Genomic DNA, 26840 nt, shown 5'->3' with positions numbered 1-26840 from the left:
TTTCTCAGTTAGCTGCTGGTCAGGATATCCTACAGGTACTATGGCCATACTGATCCCAGCTTTAGCTATCCTGGCATACTCCACCTTGGTTTTTTTTTTTTGTGGGCCTGCCGATCTTCTTCTCGGTTTGCCCCCGACAGAAGTCGTTTCCCCACTGGCGTCTTGGTAGGTATGGAGTCCTCTGTGCCATAGAAGCAGAGTCCTTTTCAGGGTCCCGCCTCTTGTGCCCATTGGATCCCGACACAGTCGTCGCTGTCGTGGCAGTAGAACGCCTCTCAGCTCCAGGAGTCAGGCCCTCTTTGGCCTGCTCCCGGGCCTTTAAAGCCTTCTTATACCTCCTCTTCTCAGCGCCAGAGCTCTGTTTCTTCTTCTTCTTCTTCTTCTGGACTAAAAGATTGTCCAATTCTAGAGTGAGCTCTCTTACTGTCGAGGTCGTACTATCCGAGGGTATCTCTGAAGAGTCCCCATCGGTTATTGTTGAACTGGTGTTTCTCTCGGAGGTTCCAGATGAGCTCTCCTGTTCTTGGGTGGCTACGGTACTCATGTAGGTCCCACGAGTAGCTAGGGAAATATAATGTCCGCCCAGGCATAGCCCCGCATACCCGGGTAAGGCTACTTACTTCGAGAGGGCGCCAAGTATCTCGAAGGCTCCGTTCAAGACACATCTCCCATGTGCCATGCACCCCATCGGCACGGGTCGCGTTACACCTTAGGGTTGGGTGGTGCTTTAGCTTCCTCCTCCTTGTATACCGAATGGTTACCCAATAGGGCTCCATTCGGCATCGCAAGAAATGAGCTACTAGTCCCCTTCACCACGCGGACGATCTTCAATTGAAGAGGGTAACCGAGGTTATCCCCTACAATAAAATTGTAGAAGCACTCACGAGGGGGTTCAAAACCTCTAATTCTCAGTAGAAAGTTTTGCCTCCCTTGCAACTCGTTCATACAGTAGTTCTCATCTGAGTCAATCTCCATGGCTGGCTCTTGGTCCAAGAGGTCACGGGTCTGATTCCGAGCCGGGCGCATCTTTCCCATGACTCGCGGGCTGGCTGTGTGTGTGCTGTCGTCACATCCTCACAGTTGCGCAGGTCACCTATAAGGAATCAGGCCTCTGCGGAAGCCACATGCCATGGGTGGATTACCCTGTAACAATTTTACATTCGAAATTGCCCGTACCTTCATCATTGGATGTTGAACAGCTTGCATTAAGATATTAAAAATCAAGCACCTTCAACTCTTTTGCATTTCTTGAGCGCTTATGACTATGTGTGATTAATTTCATTTTTCCACATTGATAAGCCTCCGTGGCTCAGGCGGCAGCGCGTCTGCCTCTCACCGCTGGGTTCCATGGTTCAAATCCCGGTCCCTCCATGTGAGATTTGTGCAGGATAAAGCGGAGGCGGGACAGATTTTCCTCTGGGTATTCCGGTTTACCCTGTCATCTTCATTCCAGCAACACTCTCCAATACAATTTCATTCCATCTGTAATGCATTAATCATTGCCCCAGAGGAGTGCGACAGGCTTCGGCAGCCGGCACTATTCCTATCCTCGCCGATAGATGGGGCTTCATCCATTCCATTCCTGAGGCGGTGGAATGACTGGAAACAGGCTGTGCATTTCCATTTTCATATTGTTGGTTGATGACAGATTTTTCTGACTTCCCACCTAATCATTATAATATAAGTTGTAAATAGTTTCAATCCATGGATCATCCTCAGTTGCTTACACTAGCAATTAAAATAGAACACTCACAATCATTATAAACCACTTTGTTTGAGTTTGTCACATTTTACAGTCTTAAAGTCTAATAAAATCTCTGTTCATTTCACTGCTGTATCTCTATTTGTTGAATGGGGAACCACAAGTCCGTCAGGATTGTGTGATTGTGTTGTCTCAAACACTCTTATCAGACCTTTTTTTAGATTTACTAACTTAAAATCTAGTAGCCAAATGTTTAATTAATTTTTTATTGTGCTATGTTCTTTTAAATGCTTTTATGAACAGTTTGTAGTCAGAATTCATGCATTGGGACATCATCATGCCGTCTGTTTGGTAAAAATTCATCGATATATTTGTTTTTTTTTATCCTGCAGTTTCTGAAGAAAATCTTGGTATTGTGTCGTAGAAGGCAATTAAATTATTAATCGCAGTTCTTCTGTATAGAACAGTTGTCCTGTGAGCTCATAGGTTAGTCTCGAAGAAGCTTTTTCTGCCAGCCAGAGAACTTTTTTTAAGATACATGGCCTTCACCCTTTCTAGTGTAGTTATAGGTATTCGCAGATAATGTCTAAGTAGTATGTAACGATGGGGTCTGTTTGTACGCAGACTATTTTCTCTTAACAGGATGTAAGTTATTAGGAACGTTCTGCCATCGATTGAATATATTCGGAAGCTCGGAAAGGTTAGGTAATCAGAGTATCAGAGGACGTGTATATTCTCTGGTTTCACATGTAGTAATCAAACCTTCGAAAACCGTAAAAGTAGTTAGTGCGACGTAAAGCAAATAACATTCCCATTATTAATCAAAAATGGCTGCATGAAATGACTGACATTACTAAGAACGAAAATCTCATATATCAGAATAATAATGAAATTTAGAGATGTGCTTCACAATCACGAACTGCTATTTACTCACAGATACCAAAGAGTAGCAATCACAATATGTGATTGATGGAGCAAAATATCTGTGATTTACAATTTTTTCGTCCTGTTCGACGAATAACTGTAGTCCCTGTAGAACATGCATTAAACTAATTTAAAACATATTTGTATTTAAAATGTCCCCAATTACGCAACTGAAATGAACTGGTTTGGCGTATTTATAGACATTCTCGTAACAACGAACTCGAGTGGCAACATTAAAAACTATTATTGTGTGACCACGGCCGACTTGATGCGTCGCTCTAGCTAGCTGCTTACGGAGCGCAGCGAGGAATCCAGTCGGCCGTGGTGTGACGCTGCTACTAGCGCTCGTTTTGTTGTTGTTGTTGTTGTTGTTGTTGTTGTTGTTGTAAGCAAGTGGGTGGGAGCCCCGGGGCGAATTTTGGCCCTCTACTCATCTGTTTCCATGGGATACCGATGAGACGGAAAATCACTGTTACTTGCACTAGGGAGGGGGGGAGAAAGCGATCTGTTTTAGGGGAGTTTAAGCCCCTAAATCAGTAGTGAAAACCCCCAAACATCGCTAAATATTGTTATAAAATATGCGCAAGAGGGGAGGGGATACCGTTGCCTTCTTAACAAACGGGCGTTTTCAGGGCAGTTTTCTAGTATTTATTGTTGGTTTGTGAATTTGGAATAGGCCGAAATTTATTGTGGATTATAAACGAGCCAAGGGCCTCTGAATTTGAACCGGGATTCGGCTTCTTGGTCTTTATAACCCGTTTCAACAAAGAGATACCTGGATCATTTGACTGGGTCGAGAGTATTCTAGACTTGGCCATCCTAGTAATTTTGTTAATTTGGAAACGGATTGTGGGAATACGCAAGTCTTGCCTGATCTTTTTATTCGAAATGTACCAGGGAGGCTTGATCATTCGTCTAAGGGTTTTATTCTGGAAAGTTTGCAGCCTGCGTACATGAGTTTTAGCAATGTAGCCCCAGGCCTCACAGCCGTACAGGATGGGTCTCACACATACTAAATAAATATTTCTTTTTATGGTGGGAGAGATATATTTATTTTGAAGCAGTGGCTTGAGACAGGCCACCCTCGCTGATGCTCGCTCTAGGGCCTGGTTCACATTGTTGCGCCATGTTAATTTACGATCAAGACTGAGGCCAAGATATTTGACAACACGGGCCCAGGGTAGGACCGTATTGCCAATTCTAAGATGGTCAAGTCTAGGTATTATATCCTCCAAGTAAACGGAATAGCCTGAGGTTTGTCAGCGTTGATTTTGACTTTATTAATTTTGCACCAGTCCCTAAAACGATTTATCCAGGACTGCAGTAGCCGAATGGCATCACATTTCCGTCGTTTCGTAGTATAGGCGGCTATGTCATCAGCATACTGCTGTACCTCTACTCCCGGAACTATCGGAAGGTCGTTCACATATAGGCCATACAATGTTGGGGATAGCGTTCCACCCTGTGGTACTCCGGCTTTTAGAGACCGAGGGGTGGATTTTTCACCGTCACATGAAACATAGAATTTTCTATTATAGGGGTAGGAGTGAATAATTCTGACTAGGTAAGGGGGAACGTGATATTTATCCAGAAGTTTTGATATTAAGTTATCATGCCACACTGTGTCAAAGGCTTTTTCAATGTCAAAGAATACCGCAGGTACTGTACGGCGTAAATTGAACGACCTAGTAGCATACTGAGTAAGGCGGAGCGCCGCAAGAGGGGCACTCCGCCTCGACCGGAATCCGAACTGCTCCGGTCTCATTATGCTCTGTAGACGAAGATGTCCATTAAGTCTTTTGAGAATAAGTCTCTCAAAGATTTTAGATAAGTGCGATAACAAGCTTATGGGGCGATAATTTTGTGGGAACAATCTGTCCTTTCCAGGCTTGGGAAGAACAACTATTTTAGCTGTTTTCCAGAGCTTAGGAAAGTATCCCGTAGTAAGACAGGCCGAAAAGATGGACGCTAAAAACAGTACTGCTTTATAAGGCAGAAATTTAATTTCTTTGTTGGAAAGCTTGTCATCGCCAGGAGACTTATTCTCATTTAGGCCCTTAATAATTTTGCGGACCTCTGTAGGTGTTACTTTCTCAATGTCATTGTCCGGAGTCCATTGTCTTATGAAAGTTGAGACCTTTCTTTGTGCGGCACGGGTCCGTAGTTCGTCAGCGTCATCGTTAATATTGTCATGTGTCACACATTGATTCTCAATGGAATCTGCGAAGGCCTCAGCTTTATCATAAGGGGAGAATACCAGGCCCCTGGTGCCGTAAATAGCACGGCTAGGTTCCCGGGTTCGAGTCAGACAGCGGGTGGTTCTCCAGAAGTTGCGGTCGGATTCGTGTTCTGTAAGGGAGCGACAGAATTCTTCCCATTTTTCAATCTTGCGCTCCAGCAATCTTTTGCGGACTTCCTGGGCGAGTTCGTAGTATTCAGCCCGGTCAGCAGGGTCGCGGTACAATTGCCATCTTTTCCTATATCTGTTTTTAATATAAATCAGGTCTTTAATGAGATCTGGTGTACTATTATCATCTGGGCTAGTCATATTCCCGCCATGACGGGCGGGAGTATGAATGCCATTGTTGTGAGTTCCATTGTTGTGTACACCATTGTTGCGTGCTTGGGCCGGAATGGAATGTTGTGTAGCATTCGAAGCATATTTACGAGCATTCCCCATCTTATTATATAGATGTTGAATAGCCCGGTCAATATCCTCCCTGCTACGTGGTTCGAAAGGTTGTAGATTTTTATTGACGTGCCATCTGAACTTATTATAATCAATTGGTGAGTGGTTAACAATGGGAGATGACGCATGTAGGCGGGACCAAGCAAGGTTGAAAAGAATGAGATTATGGTCTGAATTTAGCACATTAGGTACTGTAAACGTGATGTTCGGAGATAAATATTTCGTAATAGCAATATCAATAACATCAGGGCGTCCGCGGGCCGGATAAATAGTGGGCTCCGTCGGACCATGAACTTTTATATTACTGTCCCTTACATGACGTTGTAGTATTCTCCCCTTAGGATTAGTCACCCGTGAATTCCAGTCAGGGTGCTTGGAATTGATGTCACCACAGATGATAGATGGAACGTGCTCATTGTTATTTAGTATAGTGTCAATTTCTAGGTGATAGATAAGCGGCTATTAAACGATGATGAAAGTTTCCATGATGGAGTTCAATTCCTAGGGATTCAATTACACCCTGAGGGAGGGGGTCGATGAGGTGGTGAGTAAGGCTAGATTTAATCAACACCGCCACGCCCACAGCCTCAGTGTGGAGCCGGTCTTTGCGATACATTGTAAAATTTTTAGTTTTGAAAGCGTGCGGAGCAAACCTCCGTTTCACCTAGCAACATGATGTCAATATTGTAATCAGAAATACGAACTCGAGTCGTTTATTTCTGATTAACAACACTCTGACAGTTCCAAGCACAGACTGTCAAGTCCATTGTCAGAACAATTCAAGAGTCTAAGGTTCCGAGAGGTACTGCAATGCAGCACCTATCAGAACAGTGATCTTATCGAATGTGTTCTGGCACTGTTTCAGTTTAGTAGTGGTATCACGTAATATAGGCATTAATTATGAGAAATTAACCTGCCTACAGAGATCTAATATTTCCTTAAGGCCTGACAAGTCAGACCCCAAGGAGGACGATGAGGGGGTGGGTTCAGTGGTGGCGGTGGTGGGGGGTGGGGGGTGTACCGCCAGTTACTGCGTTAGCAAAGCCTGAGCTCTCTCGTACTCTCTAAGCATTTTTGCCTCCATGATATTCATAAATAGGGAACAACCTCTCCAGGAGGTTGGATGTTCACCTGAGCAGTTGGCACATTTAGCCTTGGCTTCTGGTTTTAGAGGGCAGGCAGCTGCGTTTTGGTTTTCACCACATTTGACGCATCTCAAAAGCATATGACAATAATTGGCGGTGTGGCACTTGAAACACTGTGAGGGACCTTCTCTCCCCTGGTAAGCCTCAATGGTAACCCTCGTACCACACAGATATCTCAGGGAGTAAATGGTCTCAGAAAATTTCGTTTTGGGGAGGGTTACGCTCATGACGCTCAAGGGAATTTGTTTATTAGAGTTGGTGTCTTTCCTCGTGAACTGATAAATATCACGGGGCTCGTAGCTGAGCGCCATGAGCTCATCTCGCACCCAGTCGACACCAACTGTTGGAACAATATTTCGTATGATTACTTTGAGCAGTCTATTGCTTGGTAACTGATGCGTGAAATATTGACTGTTAGCATCTTCGAAATATTGTTTCATCAGGTTGTAGTCATCCTCATTTTCAGCATGATATTTTATGGAATCTCTTTGGTTTACTACTTTAATTTCCCCAGTGCATTTGCTACGAAGGTAATTAAAGTGATGCTGATAATTAGATTTGTCAACTACTACTATCGGGGGAACAGTGATTTTCTGAGGGACTACCTCCATAGTCTCGCTTACAACACCACCAGGGTTCGAGCCCTCTTGGGTCCCAGTCTGAGAGGCGTCAGGTTGGGACTGCGAGGAAGTGCTCTGTTCAGTTACAGTACTGGAATTAGACTGAACTACAGGAATCAAAGCAGCACTATCAGTGTTACCACTGGTGGGTAGATTAGAGAGCACTTGAAAGCTGTTACTCAAGGGCACGGGAGCAGCTATGTTCCTGGTTTTCAGCTGCTTGGAACGTTTCCGTTCGATCTCCGCGACCTTGCGCTTAGCTTTCGCAAACATTTGAAAAGCAGGAGCACTAGAAGAGGAAGAGGAAATGTTATGCGACTTACACGTAGTGTCGATGACGGCTTGGAGCAAGCTGGGATCAACATTAGGTAGCACATGAATCCTGGACTCGGGAGCGGAAGCAGGCCATTGATGAAGGGATGACGTCGAAGAGGAAGCGCTAGATGGAAGAGATCGTAGAGGGACCGACGCCATTAATGGGAAGGCTCAGGCAAAGGAACACAGGAACACAGCAAGGACGAAAGCAACACGAACGCCAGACAACAATGCAACTTCAACAATACACTACGTCCCCACGCAAACACCAATCACCACGGAGCTACCAGACACAACCGTTCACATCAAAGATAAGGCAGGGAATGGTTGACTAGCGCTCGTGATAAAGACGACGCAGCTGAGAGCCTGGGACTGCTACCGGCCGACCTTTTTTTTGTTGTTGTTGTTGTTGAAGGCAAGTAGGTGGGAGCCCCGGGGCGAATTTTGCCCCTCTACTCATCTGTTTCCGTGGGATACCGATGAGACGGAAAATCACTGTTACTTGCACTGGGGGGGGGGGGGGGGAAGCGATCTGTTTTAGGGGAGTTTAAGCCCCTAAATCAGTAATGAAAACCCCCAACATCGCTATACATTGTTATGAAATATGCGCAAGATGGGAGGGGATATCAATGCCTTCTCAACAAACGGGCGTTTTCAGGGCAGTTTTCTAGTAATTAGTGTTGGTTAGAAAATTTGGAATAGGCCGAAATTTATTGCGGATTATAAAGGAGCCAAGGGCCTCTGAATTTGAACCGGGTATTCGGCTTCTTGGTCTTTATAACCCGTTTCAACAAAGAGATACCTGGATCATTTGACTGGGTGGAGAGAATTCTAGACTTGGCCATCCTAGTAATTTTGTTAATTTGGAAACGGATTGTGGGAATACGCAAGTCTTGCCTGATCTTTTTATTCGAAATGTACCAGGGAGGCTTGATCATTCGTCTAACGGTTTTATTCTGGAAAGTTTGCAGCCTGCGTACATGAGTTTTTGCAATGTAGCCCCAGGCCTCACAGCCGTACAGGAGGATGGGTCTCACACATGCTAAATAGATATTTCTCTTTATGGTGGGAGAGATATATTTATTTTGAAGCAGTGGCTTGAGACAGGCCACCCTCGCTGAAGCTCGCTCTAGGGCCTGTTTCACATTGTTGCGCCATGTTAATTTACGATCGAGACTTAGGCCGAGATATTTGACAACACGGGCCCAGGGTAGGACCGTATTGCCAATTCTAAGATGGTCAAGTCTAGGTATTCTCCAAGTAAAAGGAATGGCCTGAGTTTTGTCTGCATTAATTTTGACTTTATTAATTTTGCACCAGTCCCTAAAACGATTTATCCAGGACTGCAGTAGCCGAATGGCATCGCATCTCCGTCGTTTCGTAGTGTAGACGGCTATGTCATCAGCATACTGCTGTATCTCTACTCCCGGAATTATCGGTAGATCGTTCACATATAGGCCGTACAGTGTGGGGGATAGCGTTCCACCCTGTGGTACTCCGGCTTTTAGAGACCGAGGGGTGGATTTCTCACCGTCACATGCAACATAGCTATTATAGAGGTAGGAGTGGATAATTTTGACTAGGTAAGGGGGAACGTGATATTTATCCAGAAGTTTAGATATTAAGTTGTCATGCCACACTGTATCAAAGGCTTTTTCAATGTCAAAAAATACCGCGGGTACTGTACGGCGTAAATTGAACGACCTAGTAGCATACTGAGTAAGGCGGAGCGCCGCAAGAGGGGCACTCCGCCTCGACCGGAATCCGAATTGCTCCGGTCTCATTATGCCCTGCAGACGAAGATGTCCATTAAGTCTTTTGAGAATAAGTCTCTCAAAGATTTTAGATAAGTGCGATAACAAGCTTATAGGGCGATAATTTTGCGGGAACAATCTGTCCTTTCCAGGCTTAGGAAGAGCAACTATTTTAGCTGTTTTCCAGAGCTTACGAAAGTATCCCGTAGTAAGGCAGGCCGAAAAGATGGACGCTAGAAAAAGGATTGCTTTATAGGGCAGGAATTTAATTTCTTTATTTGAAACCTTGTCATCGCCAGGAGACTTATTCTCTTTTAGGCCCTTAATAATTTTGCGGACCTCTGTAGGGGTCGCTTTTTCAATGTCATTGTCAGGGGTCCATTGTCTTATAAAAGTTGAGACCTTTCTTCGTGCGGCACGGGTCCGTGGTTCGTCATCGTCATCGTTAATATCGTCGTGTGTCACACATTGATTCTCAATAGAATCTGCGAAGGCCTCAGCTTTACCATAAGGGGAGAATACCAGGCCTCTTGCGCCATGAATAGCCCGGCTGGGTTCCCGGGTTCGAGTCAGACAGCGGGTGGTTCTCCAGAAATTGCGATCCGACTCGTGCTCTGTAAGGGAGCGGCAGAATTCTTCCCATTTTTCAATCTTGCGCTCCAGCAATCTTATGCGGACCTCCCGGGCGAGTTCGTGGTATTCCGCTCGGTCAGTGGGGTCACGGTACAATTGCCATCTTTTCCTGTATCGGTTTTTAATGTAGATCAAATCCTTAAGGAGATCCGGTGTACTATTATCATCTATTATCATACGTATTACCGCCATGGCGGGCGGGAGTATGTATGCCATTGTTGTGATTGCCATTGTTGTGAATGCCATTGTTGTGAGTTAATTTCGTATAGCATTTGAAGCATATTTCCGAGCATTCCCCATCTTATTATATAGATGTTGAATAGCCCGGTCAATATCCTCCCTGCTACGAGGTTCGAAAAGTTGTAAATTTTTGTTTACATGCTATCTGAACTTATTATAATCAATTGGTATATGGTCAACAATGTGCGATGGCGCATGTAGGCGGGACCAAGCAAGATTGAAAATGATGGGATTATGATCTGAATTTAGTACATTTGGGACATTGAAAGTAATATTAGGGGAAAAATATTTAGTAATGGCTATGTCAATTACATCAGGGCGACCACGAGCTGGGAAGATGGTGGGTTCAGTGGGACCATGGACTTTAATATTATTATCCCTTACGTGACGCTGAAGTAATCTCCCCTTAGGATTTGTCACACGTGAATTCTAGTCAGGATGCTTGGAATTGATGTCACCACACATGATAGATGGAACGTTGGCATTGTTATTTAGTAATGTGTCAATTTCTAGACTGTGTATGGGGGCATTAGGCGAAATGTAGGCGGCAATTAAACGATAGTGGAAATTTCTGTGTTGAATTTCAACGCCTATAGATTCAATTACTCCCTGAGGGAGGGGGTCAATGAGGTGGTGAGTAAGACTAGACTTAATCAACACGGCAACGCCCCCAGCCTCAGTGTGGAGCCTGTCCTTACGATACATTGTAAAGTTTTTAATTTTGAAAACATGGGGAGGTTGAAGCCACGTTTCACCTAGCAACATGATGTCAATATTGTAATCAGAAATAAACGACTCAAGTTCGTATTTCTGATTTACAATACTCTGACAGTTCCAAGCACAGACTGTCCATTGTCAGAACATTTTAAGGATCTAAGGTTCCGAGAAGTACTGCATAGCAGCATTTATCAGAACAGTGATCTTGTCAAAAGTGTTCTGGCACTGTTTCAGTTTAGTAGCGGTATCACGTAATATAGGCATTAATTTTGAGAAATTAACCTGCCTACAGAGATCAAGTATTTCCTTAAGGCCTGACAAGTCAGACCCCAAGGAGGAAGATGAGGAGGAGGGTTCAGTGGTGGTGGTGGTGGGGGGGGGAGGGGGGTAGTGCCAGTTACTGCATTGGCAAAGGAAATGTTCGGATTTACTTCCTTCGCCAATAGAGCACGCTTTTTCTGAGCTCGTTCGTACTCTTTAAGCATTTTTGCCTCCATGATGTTTCTAAATAGGGAGCATCCCCTCCAGGAGGCGGGGTGTTCACCCTGATAGCTGGCGCACTTAGCCTTAGTTTCTGGTTTGAGAGGGCAGGTGGCCGCATGGTGGTTTTCACCACATTTGACGCATCTTAATGGCATTTTGCAGTAATTGGCCGTGTGACCCCACCTTTGGCATTTATAACATTGTGAGGGACCTTCCCTGCCCTGATAAGCCTCAATGGTAACCCTCGTACCACACAAATACCTCAGGGAATAAATGGTCTCTGAGAACTTCGTCTTGGGGAGGGTAACACTCATGACGCTCAGGGGAATCTGTTGGTTAGAGGTAGGGTCTTTCTTCGTAAATTGATGAATATCACGGGGTTCGTAGCTGAGCGCCATGAGCTCATCTCGAACCCAGTCAACACCAACTGTTGGAACAATATTTCGGATGATTACTTTAAGCAGTCTGTTACTAGGTAACTGGTGAGTGAAATGAGCTCTGTTAGATTGCTCGAAATATTGCTTCATCAGATGGTAGTCCTCCTCGTTCTCAGCATGGTATTTTATGGAATCTCTTGACCCGTGTCACAGTGCCGTGCACCTCCCCGCTTAGCTGTGATTGCTACCGTGCAGCCAATAGCAGAGGGGTTCTCATATCTGCTACACAGAGACCCGTGTCACAGTGCCGTGCACCTCCCCGCTTAGCTGTGATTGCTACCGTGCAGCCAATAGCAGAGGGGTTCTCATATCTGCTACACAGAGACCCGTGTCACAGTGCCGTGCACCTCCCCGCTTAGCTGTGATTGCTACCGTGCAGCCAATAGCAGAGGGGTTCTCATATCTGCTACACAGAGACCCGTGTCACAGTGCCGTGCACCTCCCCGCTTAGCTGTGATTGCTACCGTGCAGCCAATAGCAGAGGGGTTCTCATATCTGCTACACAGAGACCCGTGTCACAGTGCCGTGCACCTTCCTGCTTAGCTGTGATTGCTACCGTGCAGCCAATAGGAGAGGGTTTCTTATATTTGCTACACAGAGGCCGGTCTGTCACCTTATCGAGTCACAGTCCCGTGCACAAGAGTAACTTTGCAGTCGACCTTCCCGCTTAGCTGTGATTGCTACCGTGCTGCCAATAGCAGAGGGGTTCTCATATCTGCTACGCAGAGACCCGTGTCACAGTGCCGTGCACCTCCCTGCTTAGCTGTGATTGCTACCGTGCAGCCAACAGGAGAGGAGCCCTTATACCTGCTACCCAGATGCTCGCCTGTCACCTCACGGCCGACTGGATCCCTTGCTGCGCTCCGTAAGGAGCTAGCTAGAGTGACGCATCAAGCCGGCCGTGGTCACCTAATCGAATCATCACCAATATCCGATAGCGAGCACGCACAAAAATATACCTACACTTTTGTTCCTTTGTTTTGACAGCTGATGAACAGTTACTTTTAAATTTGCCGGGGTTATTGTTAGTGTTGTGGGTAATATTGTGGCATTAAAATGGAGCATTCAACGAAAAGAAGGAAAACAAGTGATATATGGACGTTCTATAATATAATTGACGATAACTTCACTCAGTAATATCACAAGGAAGTGGACAACATAACCTCTGAAAATGTCATGGCAGTAAATACTTTGCCAAAATAATGTTAAAGGTAATCATATTACCCTATTTCTCATGTGAATTATGCTTTATTGAGCGTTTCTCTTCTTTTTTAAAATATATCCCACTGCTAGTCCGAGAACTAGGACTACCGCTTGCCTTTCTCTGTTGTAAAACAAAATGCTATCAAACCTTGCCAAATCTTGTCAAACATTCAGCAATGTTGAACAATCTTTAACAAGATTTGAAAGATTTTCCCGTGAGGTATTGAACTGAAAGAAAACGTTGTGTACAACAGGCATTATATGATGTGTAATACGTATAAGTAATTTAAGTCATGGCCATTATTTGTTTTAGCCTATTCAGTATAGCTTAAAAATTACAATGTGAAAATATGTGTTTGTTTTTGCCACTAACTGATACTCTGTATATATCACCTAGAAAAGTAAAAGAAATAAGGCAGCCAATTTTACCCACTGTGCTGTTAGTAAGTGATACCAAATCACAGGTAAAAATAACAGACACTAAAATGTAGCAATCACAGTTATAACTGTGATTAAAAATGTCTGTTATTCCCATCTCTAATGAAATTGTTAGTCGCTTAGCAACCTGATAAGTACACAGGGAAAGCCTTCGCCTGCAATATAATTGGAGTGATCATTTAACCCTCTACTGCATACTGTTGCCGTTAGGCAACAAATAACTTTTCACCTGTATAAATGGATAAATATCGTAGACAGAGGTACCTTCAACTGTAAGTCAATTAAAGACATATACCAGTGATGCCTTGTTTTCTTTTTTTTTTTTTTTTTTTTTTTTTTTTTTTACATCAGACAAAACAGTCCTACAACCAAAGGTACTCCTTTCACCCGTCAACATCCACGCGTACCAACCACCTTTTATTGCACGTGGGCCCTCCCCATCACATTATCACCCACAGGCTTCAGGAGTACCTCTGGCTCAACCTCAAGCAGACCCTACACGGTCAGTAATACTGATCAGTAATACTGAGTCAATAATACTGACAGTACGCATCAATATTGTAGCGACCTTACACGATCATTATTACTGTCAATACACTGACTGACAGAGCAAATGCAACACCAAGAAGGAGTGGTCAGAACTTTATGCCAATTGCAGGGTAGACTGACGTCACTGAGGTATGCTCATGATGTGAAATGCGCCGCTGTGTTGCGCACGTAGCGAACGATAAATGGGACACGGCGTTGGCGAATGGCCCACTTCGTACCGTGATTTCTCAGCCGACAGTCATTGTAGAACGTGTTGTCGTGTGCCACAGGACACGTGTATAGCTAAGAATGCCAGGCCGCCGTCAACGGAGGCATTTCCAGCAGACAGACGACTTTACGAGGGGTATGGTGATCGGGCTGAGAAGGGCAGGTTGGTCGCTTCGTCAAATCGCAGCCGATACCCATAGAGATGTGTCCACGGTGCAGCGCCTGTGGCGAAGATGGTTGGCGCAGGGACATGTGGCACGTGCGAGGGGTCCAGGCGCAGCCCGAGTGACGTCAGCACGCGAGGATCGGCGCATCCGCCGCCAAGCGGTGGCAGCCCCGCACGCCACGTCAACCGCCATTCTTCAGCATGTGCAAGACACCCTGGCTGTTCCAATATCGACCAGAACAATTTCCCGTCGATTGGTTGAAGGAGGCCTGCACTCCCGGCGTCCGCTCAGAAGACTACCATTGACTCCACAGCATAGACGTGCACGCCTGGCATGGTGCCAGGCTAGTTCGACTTGGATGAGGGAATGGCGGAACGTCGTGTTCTCCGATGAGTCACGCTTCTGTTCTGTCAGTGATAGTCACCGCAGACGAGTGTGGCGTCGGCGTGGAGAAAGGTCAAATCCGGCAGTAACTGTGGAGCGCCCTACCGCTAGACAACGCGGCATCATGGTTTGGGGCGCTATTGCGTATGATTCCACGTCACCTCTAGTGCGTATTCAAGGCACGTTAAATGCCCACCGCTACGTGCAGCATGTGCTGCGGCCGGTGGCACTCCCGTACTTTCAGGGGCTGCCCAATGCTCTGTTTCAGCAGGATAATGCCCGCCCACACACTGCTCGCATCTCACAACAGGCTCTACGAGGTGTACAGATGCTTCCGTGACCAGCGTACTCTCCGGATCTCTCACCAATCGAACACGTGTGGGATCTCATTGGACGCCGTTTGCAAACTCTGCCCCAGCCTCGTACGGACGACCAACTGTGGCAAATGGTTGACAGAGAATGGAGAACCATCCCTCAGGACACCATCCGCACTCTTATTGACTCTGTACCTCGACGTGTTTCTGCGTGCATCGCCGCTCGCGGTGGTCCTACATCCTACTGAGTCGATGCCGTGCGCATTGTGTAACCTGCATATCGGTTTGAAATAAACATCAATTATTCATCCGTGCCGTCTCTGTTTTTTCCCCAACTTTCATCCCTTTCGAACCACTCCTCCTTGGTGTTGCATTGTCACTGTCAGTCAGTGTATTTTGGTCAGTACCAGTGCACTAGCTTACCATTGCGGTATTCTCACTTTACAAATAAAGTCAATAACCGTCACTACGGAATGAGATTTATAACAGGCAATTGTGGTATTCTATCAAAATGGATCGTAAAAGACGGGCATTTTGTAGCTATCATATTAGTACTGCACGAAACGCAGTTTAAACGTAAACGATGGGTTAAAGATTGGCTTAGGAAAAGAGAAGAGTATCCTCATATGAAGTGTTGAGGGAAACACAATGTACCGAAGCAGAAGATTATCAGAACTATCTCCGAATGCGTGAGGGTACTTTTCCGAAATTACTACGAATGGTAGAGCGATTTGTAATAAGGTAAAATACAAACATGCGGTGCTGTTTATAGGTGGCAGAGAGATTAGCAGTGACAGTGAGGTATCTTGCAACTCGTATAAATGTTGAAGATTTAAAGTTCTCCTCTATAATGTCACCAGTTTCCATCAGTACAGCAGTTGTGGAAACATGTAAAGTATTGTGTTACGTTTATTCTGACAGCGTTTCATATAGCTCGGTAAACTTTTGCAATAGGCCTACTTGACGGTTCCACAAGCACCTCTACTTGGCCTTGCTGAGAAACGCATTTGTCGTCCACCGCTGCTCCGTTGATACTGACAGAAATAATGACAAGCGCACTCACACGGTCAGTATAACTGTCAGTATCCCCACCACTCTACAGTACTGACGCTCGCATATCAGAAAATCCGGATCTGCTTCAGTACTGGCCTTCATTCCATCATTCCAGTCCACACGCGATCAGTATTACTGTCAGTATTTTTCGGTACTGACAGTTTTATTGACCGTGTAGGGTCTGCTTCAAAGACATTACCGACCTATGATCGAGCAAGTTGTACTTGCGCCTTGCAGTACGTACCCATGGCCAATAGGCAGTAACGTTCGGTCTTTGAATGTTAAAAGCTTAGAGTAAAATCGTGAAAAATCCTATATACACCCCATTATGGCAATCCACACCAATACGAGTGTGAGGGCTCATGGTACCAGTCAGTTTATGACTATGTGTGATTAATTTCATTTCTCCACATTGATAAATACAAATGGTTTATTATACAGTTGGTGAAGCGAATTTGCGGAAATTTGAAGTGTGGTTATGGAATATTGGAAGTAGAAAGTGTATTAATGGTAATATGTGTGTCCGACATGTTTGATTTTGGAAACAAGTGCGAAGCTATCCTTACCTAATTGGTCAAATACTTGTATCATAATGTAAATGTGAAGTCTGATTGGTGGAGAAACTGTAACATAATGAAAATATGAACTCTGGGAAGGGGTTGACTTCTACTATCAGATGAGACAAAGCAAAGATCTGGAGTGTGATCCATTTTCTGGGTGTCAGATTTGAAATTGCCCCTATCTTTAGCATCAAAGATAAGATGAATATCATGTTCTTGGGCCCAGTCCACCAAAGCATATCTGTTTTCATTTCTGCATCTGTATTTCCAAAGTTCATGATGATTATTGAAGTCTCCAAGGTATGTTGAAGGGTGATTGAGAGTATTAAGCCCTGTAGAAGGCCAATTGATGCCTAGAAGCTTATAAATACACTGGCAGAGAAAAGTATCCAAAAACCAAGAAGGGGTTGTGCTAGATTACCGAAGGTAGGTAGGCGTGTTTATACATCTAAAACATAGCGTTCATTCAAATTTCCCGCAAATTGCATTAGGGTGGCGGTAGTAGCGGCCCATGACGTTGCACATCAGGTTTGCCTTAAATACGGGCTATACTGTGCGAGAGTGTTAGTTAGCTGTGACATTGGACGAGGTGACTGTGAGTAGGTCAACAATGCCTCTACAACGACAAGGAGGCCAGTACCTACAGGTCACTGCGGTTGAACGAGGCCGTATAATAAGGCTACGTGAAGGTGGATTTTCTGTCCGCGCTATTGCAGAACAACTTTGCAGAATGTCTCCATTGTGCATGCGTGTTGGCATCAGTGGTCACGAGAAGGTCTGTTCGCAAAAAGACTGGGCTCTGAACATCCCCATGGCACCACTGAGAGGAAGAACTGCCGAATTCGGCGTATAGCTGTAGCGCAGTGGACTGCAACAGCAGCGATTCGAGCGGCAGTTGGCACCACAGTGACGCTGCAAACTGTTCGAAATCGGTTACTTGAAGGACTGCTCCGAGCCAGACGCCCTGCAGCGTGCATTTCACTTACCCCAAATCATTGTTCTCTGCGACTTCAGTGGTGTCAAGCGAGAGCATGGAGTGGAGGTCCATTACTTTTATCCGATGAAGGCCGGTTCTGCCTTAGTGCCAGTGATGGTCGTGTGTTAGAAGGAGGCCAGGTGAGCGCCTGCATTCCACCTGTCTGCGGCGTCGACACACTGGGTCTACACCGGGAGTTCTAGTCTAGGGAGAAATTTCCTATGACAGCAGGAGCACTTTCGTAGTTATCCCACACACCCTGACTGCAGATGTGTACGTCCATCTGTTGATTCGACTTGTTGTGCTGCCATTCATCTACAGCATTCCCGGGGGTATTTTCCAATAGGATAATGCACGCCCCCATACCAATGTTGTGACCCAATGTGCTCTACAGAGTGTCGACATGTTGCCTTGGGCTGCTCGATTCCCCGACCTGTCCCCAGTCGAGCACGTATGGGACATCATTGGACGACAACTCTAGCGTCATCCACAACCGGCATTAACCGTCCTTGTATTTTTTTTGCTAGTGGCTTTGCGTCGCACCGAAACAGATAGGTCTTATGGCGACGATGGGAAAGGAAAGACCTAGGAATTGGAAGGAGGCGGCCGTGGCCTTAATTAAGGTACAGCCCCAGCATTTGCCTGGTGAGAAAATTAGAAACCACGGAAAACCATATTCAGAGTTGCCGACAGTGGGATTCGAACCCACTATCTCCCGGATGCAAGCTTACAGCCGCGCGCTCCTAACCGCACGGCCGTCCCTGTATTGACCGATCAAGTGCAACATGCATGGAACTCCATCCCACAGACTGACACCCGGCACCTCTATCACACAATGCATGCACGTTTGCATGCCTGCATTAAACAGTCAGGCGATTACACCGGTCATTAATGAACCACCATGGCACATTTGTAGTCTTGTACCTTTAATCAGTTAAATATGTTAGACCAAGAATTAACAAAGGAAGATCAGTTCAGACTTGGTCGTAAGCACAAAGGTGTGTACTTTGGGTGCTTGGCCTTTCCGATTGATCTGGGTATTTTTGCAAACAACACAGATTCAGCAGTCAACAAGATCAATAGGCTGAAAAAAGTTGCTGAAAAGGTAGGAATCCAGAGTTCTATTACGAAGACAAAATATATGACAAACATCTGTGATGGTCATTAATGGATGATCACTAATCTTGGAAAACTCGGTCGAGTCAAGAATTTCAGATATCTTGGTTAAGTCATCCAGCAGAATGGATTTGAAGAGGAAGCAATCAATGCCAGGATGATGAAGTTAGACCAGGCATACCAAATGACAAATAATATCTATAATAAAAAGTCTATGAGCATAGGGGCCAAGTTCCGACACTATAACACAGTTGTAAAACCTGAAGGATTATATGCGTCTGAAACTTTGACCTTAAGTGGTAAAGGTCAAGCGGACCGGCTGGAAAAAGGAAAGCGCAGGATACTAAGAAAGATCCTAGGTAATATGTGGGTTGATAGACAGTGGCAAATGAGACCAAATGAGGATTTGTACAGCAAGACAGAACCTCTCATAGTGTCAATTAAGAAGAGACGGCTATTATTTTACGGCCATCTCTTGAGGATGACTGATGATCGACTAATAAAAAGAATATGGGATGTTATTCAATCTAAGGCAACAAGGACGAGATGGTTCCAGGAATGCGAAAAAGATCTGAGGCAGATTGGTATTTCAGACCAAGAAATTCATGACAGGAACGCATTCAGAAGATTGGTGAACAACTATCAAGGTTTCAAAAAGGCATCAACTTCCAGAAGACGAAAAGGACCTTTGTCTGAAGAGCATAAACAGGCACTCGTCGCTGGGCTCAGAAGATACTGGCAGGAAGTTAAAGCCGGAACAAGAACAAGACCTAGACCTAGACACTAAAATGAAGTTGGTTGTTACCACGCAGTCCATAGAGGCTCAATTCGACGTATAAAAAATAAATATTGCCAAAATTTCCGTATTCCACATTCCTTATTTCGGAGTCTAGCTTGAGCGAGCGGTGTATGTGGACGTGTTGTGTAGTGCGTGCCGTGAAGTATGGCGAGAGTGAAACAGTACCGGGCCGTGATTGGGAGGTGGCAGTGGAAGCAGGGGAAGAATTCCAAGAATGGTTTGGTGAAAAAAGAAGAGCTGGGAAAGATGGGTGAGGCGGTACTGGTAGCAGTAGTGATAGCTGTGCTCTGGTCATTGGTGGTGGTGGTGGGGGGTGGAAATAAACCTCGGCCCGATTACCAGTAGCAACTTCAACTGGGAAGATTTGGCGGCAATCAAGGAGATAGTGAGGGAAGGCATACAAGAAACCTGCCCTTGGGACCAGATGAAAGAAAAGGATATGATGAAAGAACAATCAAAGGAGATTCGGAATATGAAGAAATGGATAGAAGCAGATACAAAATAATCGAGGAAAGGAACATGTAGTAATGAGAAAGAAGTAGAGATGTTAGAGGGAAAGTAAAATTTCTAGAAAGGAGGTGTTGAAGATGAATAAGGAAGCAGAAGTGTGTATGTAGGAGAGGATGAAGAAATCCATATTTGTATATGGCGTTCAAGAAGATGAGAAGGAAGGCAAGGTGGGGATAATTTGTACGGTGGGGGAGGTCATACAGAACAAGATGAAGATAAACTTTAGTGAAGTGGATATAGACGATGTGAAAAGAGTGGGTAAAGCTAAAGGACGCAGACCAATTAGAGTAAAGTTACTATCTACTTTAATGGCAGAAATAACGTTAAGAAACGCAAACAACTTACAAGGACAGAAATTCTGGGAAGTGAAAATATGAAAACTTTGAAGGGGCACCTTTGGAGGGCGAGACAACAAGGGCTGAAAGCACACATAAGGGGGAAGAGGCTAGTGGTGTAAAATGAAAGATGGTTTAGAGAGTTGCCGGTGGCAAAATTGAAAGCGATGGACGACCATGACAGAACGGAGGTGGAAGTGATGACGATGCAAGATGGAAGGAAGGTCGTAGAACGAGTTATGGATCGAGTGGAGGTAAGTGAGGAGAACAACTCAGGAGGAAGTGGGCAGCGCAGTGTAGATTTGGAAGAAGTGAGTCGCGAAGTGGTGAGCGCGGGAGAGTCTCAAGAATCGTTAAGAGTAGAGTGCAGTAGACAAGGGAACAATAAAGGAGGTGAGATGCGTGACGAACAGGAAGGAAAAGCAGCTATGAACAAAGGAAGAAGTATGGAGTATAAAGAGGGAAAGAACGACAAAAAATGTTAAGAAAAGGAGAAATAGAGTCAGAGAGTGAGAGGGCTATGGAAACAAGAAGTAAGAATTGGGGAGGTAATCTGGAAGTGGGGAGGTTGTTATAACAAAATTGGAAAATAGGATATTGAAGGGCTATTAGGCAAATTAGGAAATAACATGGTTAAAGAAGTAGTGATAAGTTACGACATTGTGGCATTCTTGGAGACAAGGCTTAAAATAGGGAAGGAGATAACATGAAAAGGGTCTGTGGTTAAATATACATACAAAAGAAAGGAGAGGTATAATGGACGAACCCCATGAGGAATAGTGATTCTAATAAAGGATGAAATTAGTGGACTAGTAGAGGATATTGAGACAGAGATGCAAGAAGTGATCTGGATTAAATTGAATATGGGAGGAAAGAAGGAAATGTTAAGAAGGTACCGGTAAGTTTAGCTTTTGCATACTACCACCCTAGGAGTTCGTTATACAGAAATAAACATTTTTGAAGAGTTTTTTAATTTCGTGTAGCTATTTCTAGCCGAGTGCAGCCCTTGTAAGGCAGACCCCCCGATGAGGGTGGGCGTTTGAAGAGTTATTGATGGATATTAGTATGATAAGGTAGAAGTTTACAGAAGAAGGTGGTATGTTGTTATTTGGAGACTGGAATGCGAGAATAGGAGAACAGAGCCCAGTGTACAGTGGAGAAGAAGTAGGGGTAATAAGGAAAAGATAAAGGCATAAACATAGAATGAGCAGTGGGTGAACGACTTTTGTGAACTACTCGGGGTATGAGGGAGAAATGGTATAGAGAGAAGGGGAAGAAGTTATCTGGAGAGTTAGGGGGTATCAGTATTCGAACTGGACAAATACATTTCAAAAGAAGAAGTCTTGGGAGTGGTAGGTAAATTCAGGGATAGGTCAGCAGGAGGATACAATGGTATCAACAGCAGGTTTTGGAAAGAAGTAAGCAAAATTTGGACGATGAGATAGGGCATAATGAAATTATTTAGCAAGATTTTCGATTTTCCCGCCGTGTCCATCCAAAATGTCCCCAAGGAAGATGGCGGCAGAGTAAGAACGATATGTAAGTGTTTCCACAGTTTTCAGTATATAGTGCGTGTCTGATATAGTTTTGGCGGCAAGATAGTGTGATACCATGAACATTGGTAAGTGATCGTTGAAAATAAGTTATTATTTATATTGGAACAGCTCGTCTTTATTAAAATACTGAGACTTAATTGCTTGAGCTGGTTCATTTAAGGTTAGAATGTCTCAGAAGTCCAATACCAAGAAGAAAGGTGGTGCCAATAAGTCAAGGAATATAAAGATAAGCGGGAGTGAAGTTATGCGCAACCGAGCGGAGGAAAATGATACCAGCATAACCTCTGATCTCACCTCTGCTGTAAACAATGTTCTCTCTAACTCAACTTTCTTGGACAGTCTGTTAGATCGGCTTGTGGACAAAGTAATCATTAAATTAAAGGAGAGCATTGATTTTAATACAAGTGTTATTAGTGACTTACGAGAGGAGCTCTCCAAACGTGATCATGTTATCAAAGAACTCCAACAAGAGTTAAAAAAATGCCAAAGACAAGTCTGACAATGAGACGGAACAACTACACCAGTATCTACGGCGGAACAGTGTTGAAGTACAGGGTGTTCCGGAAGTCCAAGGAGAAAATGTCTACACCATATTAGAGAACACTGGTGAAGCTGATGGATGTACAATAGAGAAGCAAGATATTGATATTGCTCACAGAATTCCGTCGAGTTATAAGTCCCAACCAAGACCTATAATTGTAAAATTTGTCAATAGATGGAAGAAAGAGTTATTCATATTAGGAAAGAAGAATGCTAGAGTACTTTCATCTTCAACAATTGGCATCAATGCATCAAACCAGACAATCTATATCAACGATCACCTGACTCCAAGAGCAAGAGGATTATTGAAGCGAGCAAAGGACTTAAGAATGAAAGGGTTTAAGTATGTATGGTCTAGGGACGGAAAAATATTAGTAAGGAAAGATGACACATCTAATGTTGTACTTATCAGATGTATTGATGATATATGTGCACTTGAGTCTTCATAGGTTTAACATCCCTGCAGAAAAAAAGTCAGTTGTCTGTTCAAATTTTCATTAAAATATGGAAACTACTGAACATCAGTTAGTAAGTTTACGTGAGCTAGTGGCAAGAGGAAATAACTTACGAATATTTTATGCAAATGCCCAAAGTATTCGTAACAAATGGAGTGATTTTTCTATATTAATTCATGATTTACAATTTCCAGACATAATAATAATTGTTGAAACATGGTTATTTCCGGATGAAGAGAAATATTACAACTTAAAGGGATATGATGCTTATTTCTGTTCTCGAATCCGTAAAAGAGGAGGCGGAATAGTTATTTATATCAAAGAGCCTTATAAAGCAATAGAAATCTTGTCTATCAATAGTCTTGATATTCCATTTAACTTACTATTACTTGAAGTACCAGTACTTGATCTCAAAGTTCTAGCATGCTGTAACCCCCATGTACAATATTCTAAAGATTACATAACTTTATTAGAAGATGTCTGGAATAAACATAACAAACATCTATGTATTACTATGGGTGATTTTAATATTGATAAATTAGAGCAGACTCCGCTTAGTAAAGATCTAAAGAACCTCTGTGACAGCTTTAATCAGAATGCTTGTAATACAATTTTTCCCACTAGAATCACCAATAACTGTAAATCTCTCATAGACCATGCATATATAAATAAACCTTGTAAATGTAATTTATATAATATCTTCCATGACTTTAGTGACCATAACATGTTGGTTTGTGACTTAGAGATATTACCGAAGACTAACGTAACTAGAAAACTCATAACATTTAAGAAAACTAATATTAATAAAGTGGATGAGTATATGTCCAAAAATCCATTAACGATTACGGAAGACGATTGTTGTGATACCATAGTTAACAAAATTGTTGAGTATGTAACAAAAGCTAGTACAGAGGCTACAAATCAAAACAATAGGCAGAAAAATATTAAAAGGACAAGACGTTTTTGCCCATGGATAACTCCTGAACATTTAGATCTTATTAACCAGAAAAATAAATTGTACAGTAAAATTAAGAGGCAACAAGTTAGATTAAAAATGGGATGTGGTTATGTATCACAACAATTGAAGATAGATTACTCATTGGTGTGTAACAGGGTTACCAAACTTAAGAGAGAATTAGAGAACTCATACTATATTAATAATTTAAGGAACACAAGGAATCAGTGGAAAGTTATAAATGAGATATTGATAGGAAATACTAACAAAAGTAAGGATATTCATTTGAGAATACATGATGAACTAGTTACAAATCCAAAAGAAATTTCTACAATATTTAATGAATATTTTACTAGTATAGCGAAATATATGCTCAGCAATATCCAATTCAATGATCCTCCTAATTTAGGGAGTGGATCGAGTAATTCTTTGTTTTTGAGTCCAACCAATGAAAATGAAGTTGCTAATATAATAGAAAAATTAAGAAATAGTCGTAGTGAAGACTGCTATGGTATTAGCAACAATACAATTAAGAAATTGGCATATCATTTAATTCCTCATATAACTAAATTAATCAATAAATCTATACAAGAGGGTAAAGTCCCTAAAAGAATTAAAATAGCTACGGTCTTACCTATCTATAAAGGAGGGGACAAAACTGAACTTAATAATTATAGGCCTATCTCTATCATTCCTATCCTGCTAAAAATTTTGGAGCATATAATTAAAGAGAGATTATTGAAATTTCTAGATAATAATAATTTTTTTATAAATATCAATACGGATTCTTACAAAATTCAAGCACTTACAATGCTGTTGAAGATATTGTCATTAAATTACAAGAAGCTTTAGATTTAGATCAATTAGCATCGGGCATATTTATAGATATCAAGAAAGCTTTTGATACAGTTGATTGTGGTATTTTAATCAATAAATTGGAAGCAGCTGGCGTAAGGGGTGTTGCGCTAGACTGGTTTATAGACTATCTCACAGATAGGGAACAATTTATGAATTGTATGAATACCAACAGTAATTACCAAACTATCTCAGTCGGAGTCCCACAGGGCTCAGTGTTAGGACCGTTACTTTTTCTTATTTTTATTAACGATATTGGTAACTTACATCCCAGAGGTAGATTATCACATTTTGCAGATGACACCAATATATTCTATACCGGTGATACCATTCAAGAACTTGAACAAAATATGCAGCATGATGCAAATTTAATTGAAACGCGGTTCTGTAAAAATCGATTAACAATCAATCTGACAAAAACCAATTATATTTTATTTCATAAACCTAAAAGTAATAATTTTTTAGATTTACACTTGACGTTTTTTGGGCAATCAGTGCCTAGAGTAAAGGCTGCTAAATTTCTTGGACTAATTATTGACGAATCACTAACGTGGAAGGATCATGTTGAATCTATCTGTGACAAACTGATCCCAGCTATTGGCATATTAAATAGACTGAAATACAAAGTTTCTCATGATTTATTGAAAAGTGTTTTCCAAGCGCTAATTGAGAGCCATATTACTTATATGATCCATGTATGGGCATGTTATACTAAGGAATTATTCGCTAGAGTTGTTATGCTGCATAAAAGAGCATAGAAAATACTTTTTAAATTGCCTCTGTTAACTCCTACTGAACAATTGTACAGACTGTGTAATGTTCTCTCACTTGATAGCCTACGACAGAAATCTTCATTGGTTATGATATATAAAATTATTCGTAATTTGGCACACTCAAATACATCATGTAAAACAAATTCAGTAATTCACAATTATAATACAAGGAATGCTAATAATATTCACTGCACTGTCATCCATTCAAATAAATATGGAATTAATTCCATATGGCATTATTCTGTTAGTCTCTACAATAAACTGCCGGAAGATATAAAGAACGCCTCTTCAATAAAAATGTTCAAAAAGAAGTTAAATAATTATCTTAAGTAGAAAAAAATGTAAATTTAACGAATTTTGACACTGACTTTTACATTTTCCTTCTTGTATATTTAGTAGCTGGTGTGACTGCTTGTTTACTCTTACAGTGTATCATTATGAAACAATTCAATTATATAAAACAAAACATATACCGGTACATATGATTATTTTATAGGATATATTAATAGTTTATGAAACTAACGTAACATATGTGTGATATGTAGTACTTAGCTCTATTCATGTAACCAAAATTACTATTAACTGATTTGATGTATCAAACTTGTATTACTGGATTGTATTAATTTACTTTATAAATACTCTGAAGCCATAATATTAGAATGTACTGCACCACAGCGAACTTTAGCTCAGGTGCCTCAGCTAATAAATAAATAAATAAATAAATAAATAAATAAATAAATAAATAAATAAATAAATAAATAAATAAATAAATAAATAAATAAATAAATAAATAAATAAAATAAACAATATCGGGGATAATGTACATCCTTGTTTTAATCCCACCTTAGACTCTAAGAGCCTACACAACCTGTTTTCCTCCAGTTTAACACAGCACCTGACTTCCTTATATATGACCTCCACTGCACGTATCATCTTCCCTGAAATCCCCAACCTACCCAATTTTTCTACTAGCGCGCTGCTATTTACCTTATCAAACGCCTTTTCAAAATCAACTGTCGCCACAAACACTATGCCCCTTCCCATGTTAATGTATCTCTAAAATCGTCTTCACTACCATTATATTGTCTACCGCTCTTTTTCTTTTTCTAAAATTCCCTTGGTAATCTGAAAAACCGCCTTCTTTCCGCCCATTCACTTAATCTATTAGCTAAAACTCCTGTATAAATTTTAATTAGGGAATCTAATAGAGACATACCCCTATAATTATTCGGGCTGTTTTTGTTGCCGGTACCTTTATTCTTGTATATTGGACCGACAATTCCTGTTTGCCATTCTTTCAATTTACCTGTTACAATTCGACTAGCTTAAAATATAATTTCAGGTACATCGTTAACTTCATTCTTTTAACAAAATTCAGTTTTGTTGTTGTTAAATTTGATGGTATGAAGAAAACCCCACTGATCTTCCGCAAGTCA

The sequence above is a fragment of the Anabrus simplex genome, chromosome 1 (assembly GCF_040414725.1).
Source record: "Anabrus simplex isolate iqAnaSimp1 chromosome 1, ASM4041472v1, whole genome shotgun sequence".
Lineage (NCBI taxonomy): Eukaryota > Metazoa > Arthropoda > Insecta > Orthoptera > Tettigoniidae > Anabrus > Anabrus simplex.
Note: the sequence above shows the minus strand (reverse complement) of the source record.